Below are 10854 nucleotides of genomic sequence, written 5' to 3'. Positions count from 1 at the left end.
AAGAGGTGTATATGATACAACCTGAAGGGTTCACATCCACAGATGAGTCTAAGATGTGCAAGCTACAGAGGTCCATTTATGGACTTAAGCAGGCATCTCGGAGTTGGAACATACGTTTTGATAGGACGATCAAAACGTATGGCTTCGTTAAGAATGAAGAAGAGCCCTGCATTTATAAGTGGGCTAATGGTCCAGTAGTAGTATTTCTTGTATTGTTGTGGATGACATTCTCTTAATCGGGAATGACGTCCCTGCATTACAGGGAATAAAGATTTGGCTATCGTCACAGTTCTCCATGAAGGATCTGGGAGAAGCTTCCTACATCCTAGGGATGAGGATCTATAAGGATAGATCCAAAAAGTTGCTTGGCTTATCCCAGTCCACGTACATTGATACTATGCTGAAAAGGTTCAGCATGGAAAATTTCAAGAAAGGCTATCTACCGATAGGCCATGGAAATTCTCTCTCGAAGAGGGATTGTCCGACAACACCTCAAGAGAGAGAGCGTATGGGTAGGATTCCATATGCTTCGACAGTGGGATCTATCATGTACGCCATGACATGTACACGACCAGATATGGCATACTCACTAGGGGTAGTGAGTAGATACCAATCTGATCCAGGAGAGAATCACTGGAAGGTTGTTAAAACTATCCTGAAGTATTTAAGAAATACTAAGGACCAGTGGCTTATATATGGTGAATCGGACTTGAGACTTATAGGGTTTACAGACTCTAGTTTCCAGTCTGATCGCGATGATAGCAAGAGTGTGTCAGGATTTATTTTTACCCTTAATGGTGGGGCTGTCTGCTGGAAGAGTTCCAAGCAGCACACTGTGGCTGATTCAGTATGCGAGGCAGAGTATATTGCTGCATCAGATGCTGTCAAAGAAGCGGTGTGGCTGAGGAAATTCATCACCGAGCTCGAGTAGCACCCTCCCTTGTTGGTCCAGTTCTGCTCTACTGCGACAGCTCTGGAGCCATTGCTGAGGCGAAGGAACCAAAGGCACACCAGCGGACGAAGCATATTCTGCATCGCTACCATCTCATCCGGGAGATCGTGGATCGAGGTGACGTCGACCTTCAGAAGATCGACGGGAAGGAGAACCTGGCCGACCCATTCACTAAAGCCATTGCGGTGAAGGAGTTCAACGACTATAAGTCGAAGATGGGTATTAGATACTGCACCGATAGGCTTTAGGCCAAGTGGGAGATTATTGGGAATAGTGTCCCAAAGCCAATCGTCAGCCTGTTGACGGTTGTGCTCCTTTTGTATTAGTACATGAATTACAAATAAATAAAAGTTATTTTGATATTTTTTCATCACAAATATTTCATCTTCTAATGAACTCCTGTGTTGTGGTGGAGTCCTTAGGACTATTTAGACTCGACAAAGGAGGATTTGTCGCTTAGTCCTTAAACATGTTCGCGACCAAATGATACGTTGTTACCAAGGACGACAACGTTTATCGAGCATAGGTCGTTGTATGCCATATGGGTTGGTTGTCCTCATAACCAAAGAGTGTGGAGACACTGGTATGGCATACAGGTGAGATGTAATGGTACATCTGCACTGAACGTGACCAACTCCGGAGCTATTTCTGTTGTCAAGATTTGCTCCGATGGGATATGGGTATAAATATCCTCCGATCTGAGACCGCCACGGTGACTTGCAAGCAACTCACTGCACTTAGCACTGGACTACCTGAATTTCTATTCAATGACGGAAGGCTGCTGGGTGTAGTCAAGTACTTGACTTGTCGGTGCGTGTGTCAAGATGGGATTGACCACTCCAGTTTAGGAGCTGTGTACAGTCGTGTTTCAATTTAGCAAAATCTTGGCCAGGGTAGTCCTAGTGAGGAGTCACAGGACTAATTGAGTTGAGCATAATTCGGATGATATCATCAGGGTTGACAGTTTAACCCTGAGTCATCCTAAACACAGGGGTCAAAAGGGATGAATTATACGGTAACCATATTCACGTAGGTTCTGAATGTTGCGATTGCGATTATTCGACCTATCCGGTCGTCGGATACCATTGCTAGATGGTCACTTCGATTAGTACAGGAATTGGTTCCTGTGCTACCGACTTAGATTCGAACCTGTGGGGTCACACACATTAGTGGTTCCTTTCTGATCAGATGGCTGATTATGAGTCTTATGTGTCTGGGACTCTATGATTGAGAATTAGGATTCTCTGATCATGAGTTCCACACATTTTGGGTACCGGAGATCAAAATTTTGAATTTTAAATTTTGAATTTGAAATTTGAACTCTTTGATCAGGGTTTCATATCGATGATCTCTGATGCCTGATTGCCCATCGGATTTGGACTCAATATTTATGAGAGGTTTAATTAGTGATTTGATCACTAATTAACTCAATTTGATTGAGTAATTATTTTTGGATCAAGTCCAATTGAATTGGATTCAGTTTGGATTGACCCGATTAGGTTAAATGTTGACCTAATCGCTAAGGTGTTTAGTCCCTGATTTGATCAGGGGTTAGGTTTAGTTAATTCCTGATTTGATTAGGATTTTATTGAGTCTAATTAAGCCTAATTAAGTTAGATTTAATTTATTCTAATTGTGCTTAACCTATTTAGATTAGATTGGCTCAATTAGGTTCAAACCACCTTGACTTTTCTCCCTGCGCCACCTCACTTCTTCTGTGCATATTTAAATTCACGAGAAGCAACTTCTCATGAATTTTCTCCACACAGAAGCCATCCCACGCCCACCCTTGTGCGCCAAATATCTGGATAAAAATAAGTTGGTTGGCCATTCAAATTCAAAAGAAAGTTTGAATTTGAATGAGCAACCAACTAATCCATGCACCATGGTCTTATCTTGTGCGCCCCATATTTTACACGAGAAAATGTTTCTCGTGTAAACTCTCCACACACAAATCAACTCACGTCCCTTCTCTTCTCATGCACAAGTGGATAGGGATGAGTTGGTTTTGCATTTGAATTCAAATTTGATTTGAATTCAAATGTGCAACCACTTATCTTTATCCTCTCACGCGGATAAGACACGTTCGACATTGTTTTAAAAAGAGGAGAAAGGTGGGACGTGCGTAGAAATTTTAAGAGAGAAACTTTGGGGCGTGAAGAAAGTTTGTGCACAAGGTGAAGGTCCAAAACTGATGCGTAGTCGTTGATAGCACCAAAAATAACTCTACTCACTACGTAGGTAGGATGAGTCGAGATCGTATCCTCAGGGACCTTTGGCTAAGTTGAAATTATAAGGTAAAAGAAAGAAGCATTGTTTTTTATTTAGAAAATAAATTATCTTAAAATTGAGGTAATTAAAAAATAAAGAGCTCGGGAGTTTTGAATTAATTTGCACTAGCAGAATTGTATCTCTTTTTTAACTAAATAGATGTGATTAATCTCAGAAAAAATACCTGTCTTTCCTCGGCACGCTCCGTACCCGTAGATCACAGCGCATCTCCGGAAAGTACTAGGTAAACAACTCTTCTTTCCTCGGCACGTCCCGTATCCGTAGATCACGGCGCGTCTCCAGAAAGTAAAAGTTGTTCCTAATATTAATCTAACAAGAAAGCATAAATAAAAGCATATGAAAGGGAGCAAATAAAGAACTCATGACAATTTAAATAAAAAGCATAATCTTTATTGCATATAAAGAAATACAATAAAGTTTAGAACAATAAACCATCTCTGTGTCGTTACAAAATTTCTTCTCCACTCCCGAGACTGCTAGCCTAGCTGCTCATGAAGTAGTCCCTTTCTATTCCTCTATGCAAGGCTCTAGAAGAATTTCTGGACTCCCCCTCCAATGAGAGTACAAAAGTCTTTTTATAGGTGTTAGGAGGGAGGAGTTTTACATGATTTTTCGATGTGGGACTAAAAAAATACAAATCTTTCAAAACATTTCTAAATATTATTTTTTTCCTTATTTTGAACTTGTCTGCAGTGCGCCCACACCCGCGTCAGCGCCCGTCCCGCATCCACGCCCGTGCCCGTTCCCGCACGTCCATGTCGCATCCCGTTCCGCACGTCCACGCCGCGTCCCTGCGTCCACGCTCCAGTTTTCTTTTGTTTTGAATCCATGTCAAACTGCCCAAATTTTGGATCCACGTGAAACCGCCCAGCCTTTGAATTCACGTGAATCTTTCTTTCTTTTTTTTTATATTTCAAAAAGAAACAAAAGTTCCTTCGTAATGACATCTATATCCTTTTTGGATTTCTTGCATAGTATCTTCATTTTCTATAATACCGAATGCGTCTTTCTTTTATTTTAATTTTATTTTAAGTCTAATTTTCTTCAAACTTGAGTCTTTTTGATCTATGAATTGGACTCTTTGTATCGGCGATCACCTTTCCTATAAAACATAGAAAGAAACATCAAATTCTTAATAAATAAATAAATTAAATAAATTTTTTTAATTTAAAATACTTAACTTAAGTGTTTATCACATCCCCCAACTTGAATTTTGCTCGTCCTCGAGTAAAATAGATATATCAGCATTGTGTACCGACTTGATTTTGAATAAAAAGTAGGTTAGGCATCCCAAAAGGTAGATGTTACTTGGTCAGACCATTAAAGAGATATTTTATTGGATTATCAATTTGACCCAATTAGTGGCTGAGTATTAACTAAAGAAATTTCAGAGCTTTTCTTTCACCAACTCTCCACTTTACTCTTTAAATCCTCTAACTTAATAAAAAGAGGTTTATTATCTTCTTGCAATTTAGTCTCCTTAATATATATATATATTATTTTTTTTTTTTTTTTAACATTGCTACCTTTTTACGCGAACCACAACGCTTACTTAGGCGAAAGGGCCCGGTTACTCAGTAGGAGACCAATGTTGTTTTTTCTTTCTTTTTTTTTTTTTTTTTTTTTTTTTTTTTTTTTTTTTTTTTTTTTTTTGCATACCTCGATCTTTCCACCCAATTTCTCATGAAGCAGATTTTTTATTGAGATCAGTAAGAAGAAGGTTGTAAATCACTCCTAAAATTTGATCTAGTTTAAACCCTACCATTCATTGGGTTTTCTTAATAATTTATTCCTCAGTATCTCTAAAATTATCTTGACCGTTAATCATTCATTTATTAGGATGCCTAATTGACTCTTAATCAAAATTTGAATACACAAAACTAATTATTTCTGACCATACTCGAGGATTTGATTAATTTCCCCCCCCAACTTAATCTACATTGTCCTCAATGGAGTAGAAAAGCAAAGAAAATAAAAGGAGAGAGTGCACCTGAGATAATTTTGCTTCAGAAGTTGAAGATAGCTTCATTGATTAATAGGCTCTTGTTCTAAATTCCTGCAGCTGCGATAAAGTAAAAAAAAAAAAATATGAAATCGTTGGGTTGCCTCCCAACAAGCGCTAACTTTTACGTCTTCAGTCAGACTGAATTTAGTATTATGGCAGTTTTGGATCCACTAAATCAACAGATTCAATTAATTCTCCATCACTAATTCCATCTATGTAAGGTTTCAATCGCTGACCGTTCACTTTAAAAGTGTTCCCCTGTTTAGGATTTTTGAGTTCTATAGCTCCATGAGGAAATACCTGAGTTACAATGAAAGGTCCGTCCCAACGTGAGCGAAGTTTTTCAGGAAACAGACGCAACCTAGAATTGAAGAGCCAAACTTTTTGATTAGGCTCGAACGTTTTTCGTGCAATAAATTTATCATGATATGCTTTAGTTCGAGCCTTATAAATTTTGACACTCTCATATGCTTCATTGCGTAGCTCTTCAAGTTCATTTAATTGGAGTCTCCTATTGGAACCTGCATTTTTCATATCAAAGTTAAATTGTCGTATGGCCCAAAATGCACGATGTTCCAATTCCACCGGCAAATGACAAGCTTTTTCGAATACAAGTCGATAGGGAGACATTCCTATGGGTGTTTTAAAAGCAGTACGGTAAGCCCATAATGCATCGTCTAAGCGAAGAGACCAATCCTTTCTATCGGGCCTAACCATCTTTTCTAGGATATGTTTAATCTCCCTATTTGACACCTCTACCTGACCATTAGTTTGGGGGTGATATGGTGTGGCCACTTTGTGTGAAATATTATATTTTTTCATAAGTGCTTCAAAATGTTTATTCGTAAAATGAGTCCCCCCATCACTAATGATCACCCTTGGGAAGCCAAATCGACTAATGATATTTCGTTGGATAAAACTAATTACAATTTTATTATCATTAGTCCGTGTAGCTATTGCCTCCACCCATTTTGATACGTAATCAACTGCCACTAGAATATATTCAAATCCAAATGAGGCTGGAAAAGGTCCCATGAAATCAATCCCCCAAACATCGAAAATTTCTACTACTAAAATGGGGGTCAGCGGCATCATATCCTTCTTGGATAAATTTTCTGTTTGCTGACATCGCAGACAACTTCGGCCAAATTCATGTGCATCCTTGAAAAGCGTTGGCCAATAAAACCCACTCTGCAGTACTTTTGCTGCAGTTTTTCTTCCACTAAAATATCCCCCACATGCCGAAGAATGGCAAAAAGTGAGAATGCTTTGGAATTCACTTTCGGGGACACAACGGCGAATAACTTGGTCAGGACAGTATTTGAATAGTTCAGGGTCTTCCCAGAAATAATGTTTAATTTGCGAGAAAAATCGATCCTTTTCTTGTTTTGTCCAGTGAGAAGGTACTTGTCCTGTTGATAAGTAATTGACAATATGGGCAAACCATGGAGGACGGCTAGAAGAGATTGCAAAGAGTTGTTCGTCAGGAAATTTTTCTTTGACCTCATCTATGCCTATCGTGTGTTCAACTAAGATCCTGGAGATGTGATCAGCTACCACATTCTCAGAACCCTTCTTATCTCGGATTTCCAGATCAAATTCTTGTAAAAGAAGGATCCATCTGATCAAACGCGGTTTAGTATCTTTCTTTGAGAGGAGATGTTTCAGAGCCGCATGATCAGAGTAAACTAGAACCTTAGACCCTAACAGATATGAGCGAAATTTTTCAAGGGCAAACACTACTGCTAGTAGCTCTTTTTCTGTTGTGGTGTAGTTTAATTGGGCATCGGAAAGAGTCTTGCTAGCATAATAGATCACATGTGGCTCCTTATTGATTTTTTGGCCTAAGACGGCACCTATTGCAAAGTCAGAGGCATCACACATAATCTCAAATGGAATGGACCAGTCAGGGGGTTTTATTATGGGTGCTGTTGTCAGGGCTGTTCGTAATGTGTTGAACGCTTTCAAACAGTCTTCATCAAAGACAAATGGTGTATCCTTGGCCAACAGATTGCACAAGGGTCTTGAAATCTTGCTAAAGTCTTTGATGAAGCGTCTATAAAATCCGGCATGACCTAAGAAAGATCGTATTTGTCGGACCGAAGTAGGAGGTGGTAGTTTTGAAATAACCTCAACTTTGGCTTTATCTACCTCGATCCCTTTTTCAGAAATAATATGTCCTAATATAATTCCTTTCCGCACCATGAAATGGCTCTTTTCCCAACTTAGGACAAGATTTGTCTCCATACACCGTTTAAGTACTTTGGAAAGATTATGGAGACAATCCTCAAAGGTGGTTCCAAACACAGAAAAATCATCCATAAAAACTTCAAGACATTTGTCCACCATATCCGAAAAAATGGCCAGTATACACCGTTGAAATGTAGCGGGTGCATTGCAAAGCCGAATGGCATACGCCGAAAAGCGAAGGTGCCATAGGGGCAGGTGAAGGTAGTCTTTTCTTGATCATCCGAAAATACAGGTACTTGATTGTACCCTGAATAACCATCAAGAAAACAGTAGAAACTTTGTCCTGCTAACCGTTCTAGGATTTGATCGATGAAGGGCAATGGAAAATGATCCTTCCTAGTAACGGCATTCAGTTTTCTATAATCTATGCATACTCGCCATCCAGATGATATGCGAGTTGGAAGTAGTTCACCTTCTTCGTTCTCCACCACAGTAATACCAGATTTCTTAGGTACTACTTGAGTGGGACTGACCCATTTACTATCGGATATGGGGTAGATGATTCCAGCATCTAACCACTTTACCACCTCTTTCTTTACTACTTCACGCATGTTTGGGTTCAATCTCCTCTGCATATCTCGATGGGGTTTGGCATTTTCCTCAAAATGAATATGGTGCATGCAAATGGAGGGGTCAATTCCTTTTAAATCGGCAATGGACCAACCGATAGCCTCTTTATGTTCCTTCAGAATACCAACCAATTGTGCTTCCTGATTAGGGGTCAAGTCTGATGCAATGATTGCCGGGAGGGTGTCATTGAGTCCTAGAAATACATACTTAAGCGTAGCAGGAAGAGGTTTCAATTCTAACGTAGGTGGTGATTCTAAAGATGGGACTATTGGTGTACTGGCTAATGTGGGCAATGGCTCATACTTGATTGTCCATGGAGGAGTGGTTTTATCATGTGGTGTATCTAACAAGATGTTAACTTCTTTCCTATATTCCTCAAAGTCACACACTCCAAAGTGAGCCAAGCAAGTATCTAAGGGGTCTGGTGCTAGAATTATGGGTGTTGCATCTTCTATAATATCTTCTAGTGTATCTACTTCGAAGCAACTATCCATTGATGGTCCTTGGGAAGCACCAAACACATTCAGTCTTAGTTTCTTATTCCCAAACGATACGTCCATGACTCCTGTCCTACAATTAATGCATGCATTTGCCGTAGCTAGGAAGGGTCGTCCTAAGATAATGGGAATTTGTCTGGGGTTGCCACTTAATTCCATATCGAGAACCAGAAAATCAACTGGAAAGTAAAACTCATCTACCTTGACCAAGACATCCTCAAGCATTCCACGTGGTTCCTTAATTGATCTGTCGGCTAACTGCAGTGTGACTGATGTGGGTTTCAGTTCTCCAAATCCAAAAAGTTCATACACCGAACTAGGTAAAAGATTCACACTTGCCCCTAAATCCAGAAGAGCTTTTTCAATGTGATAATCTCCTATAACACAGGAAATGATGGGGGCTCCTGGGTCCTTAAGCTTTGGAGGAGTGGCATGCTGGAAGACAGAACTAGCCTGTTCAGTGAGACGTACTTTCTTTGGGATTTGTGATCTAGATTTACGTTTTTGGGTGCACAAATCCTTCAAAAATTTGGCATAAGCAGGGACCTGTTTGATTGCGTCTAGAAGGGGAAGATTAATTTGGACTTGCTTAAACAATTCCAACATCTCATCGAGTTTTCCTCCCTTCTTATCTGCAGGAATAGGGGCTTTCAGGGCATCCGAAAATGGGGCTTTAGGCAAGTAAGATGATTCCGGTGCAGTTGGTTCCTTCTCTATTTTCAGGTCCTCCTTGTTCTTGGGTGATTTGGATTCGGTTAGAGATTTAGGGTCGGTCTCATTGGTTTTACTAGTGTGTTCAATGACCTTCCCACTTCTCAGAGTCATGATTGATTTGGCATGTTCAGAAAAAGCTTCTGGGTATTAGAACTCTCAATCACAAATTGCCCTCTTGGGTTGCTCTCTGGTTGGCTAGGTAATTTTCCTCCTTCCCTCCTACTGAATGCAGTTGCTAGTTGACCTATTTGGGTCTCTAGCTTAGCAATGGATTGTGTGTGGGAGTTAAGGGTCTGAGTGTTGACTTCTAATCTTTCTAGTGCTTTCAGACTTTTTCCTTAAAAGCTGAGCTGTGACCAGTAGTAGACGGTTGAGGAACATTTTGAAATTGATGGTATGGTCCATGCCTATATGTTGGGTCTTGATATTGAGGTCGAGGTGTGGCAGGACCAACCACTGGTTGTGGTCTCCAGGAAAAATTTGGATGGTTTCTCCAGCCGGAGTTATAAGTGTTCGAATATGGATCGTTTCCTGGTCTGCGAGCTTGTTGGACTTGCTGAACCTGCTCGTGCACAAACTCAGGAAATTGGGTGCGGCTGGGCATTCACTAACAAAATGGTTTGGACTTGCACACAATGCACAAACTTCTTGGATTGGATTAGGTGGAATCGGGGATTGTCCAGTGTTTAGAAGACGATCTAATTTTTGGGACAGTTCATCTACCTTTTGATGGATATCTATGGCATTTTCTACTTCATATATTCCACCTCTTTTTGAGTTTAACATGGGTTTATCTCTAATAGAGGCAGACATATGATGTAATGAATTTTCACTTAAAATTTCAAACAGTTGCCATGCCTCATCCTCACTTTTTAGCATAAATGTCCCACCGCATGATGCATCGACCATTTGTCGATGTCTTTCAGAGAGCCCATCATAAAAACATTGGATTAACTGCCACTTGGGTACAGCATGGTGGGGACATTTTCTAATAAGGTCTTTTAATCTCTCCCATGTTTCATGAAATATTTCTCCATCTAATTGGGAAAAACTAGTTATGGCTTTCCTTATTTGATTAGTTTTTTCTATGGGAAAATATTTCTTGAGAAACTCTCCTTGCAGCTGGTCCCAGGTTGATATAGTCATGGAATCCAAAGTATGTAGCCAGTATTTGGCTTTGTCCTTAAGTGAAAAAGGAATAATTTCAACCTAAGAGCATCATCGGAGAAGTTGTGAATTTTGACAGTTGAGCATATCTCAAGAAATTCTTCAAGATGTTTATAAGGGTCTTCATTACTAAGTCCATAAAATGAAGGTAACATTTGATTATACTGGACTTAATTTCATATTGAGTGGCCTCCACAGGGGGTACTTGAATACAAGGAGAGTAGGTATATGTGGAAGGAGTAAAGTACTCCTTCAATTGCTTGGGTGGATCATTCTCCTGATTTCGGTCCATCTTTTTATGTCTGTTGGCTCTAAAGGTTCTTTCTATTTCTGGATCAAAAGGTTGGATTTCTGGTCGTAACGATCTACGGCCAAGCATACACCTTACAATTATACTGTAGAGCACA

The 10854-nt window shown here is 39.9% G+C and overlaps 1 non-coding gene across 1 annotated transcript; it reads left to right on the top strand.

Annotated features, from left to right (window-relative positions):
• The first annotated feature begins 10248 nt into the window (after positions 1 to 10248).
• On the top strand, positions 10249 to 10354 carry LOC140855132 (small nucleolar RNA R71). The gene has a single exon (XR_012138162.1). It is a non-coding gene; the product is annotated as a small nucleolar RNA R71 (small nucleolar RNA).
• Positions 10355 to 10854: the final 500 nt, after the last annotated feature.

The sequence above is a fragment of the Elaeis guineensis genome, chromosome 1 (assembly GCF_000442705.2).
Source record: "Elaeis guineensis isolate ETL-2024a chromosome 1, EG11, whole genome shotgun sequence".
In the NCBI taxonomy this organism is placed as follows: domain Eukaryota; kingdom Viridiplantae; phylum Streptophyta; class Magnoliopsida; order Arecales; family Arecaceae; genus Elaeis; species Elaeis guineensis.
Note: the sequence above shows the minus strand (reverse complement) of the source record. Positions and strands in the feature narration are given on the sequence as shown.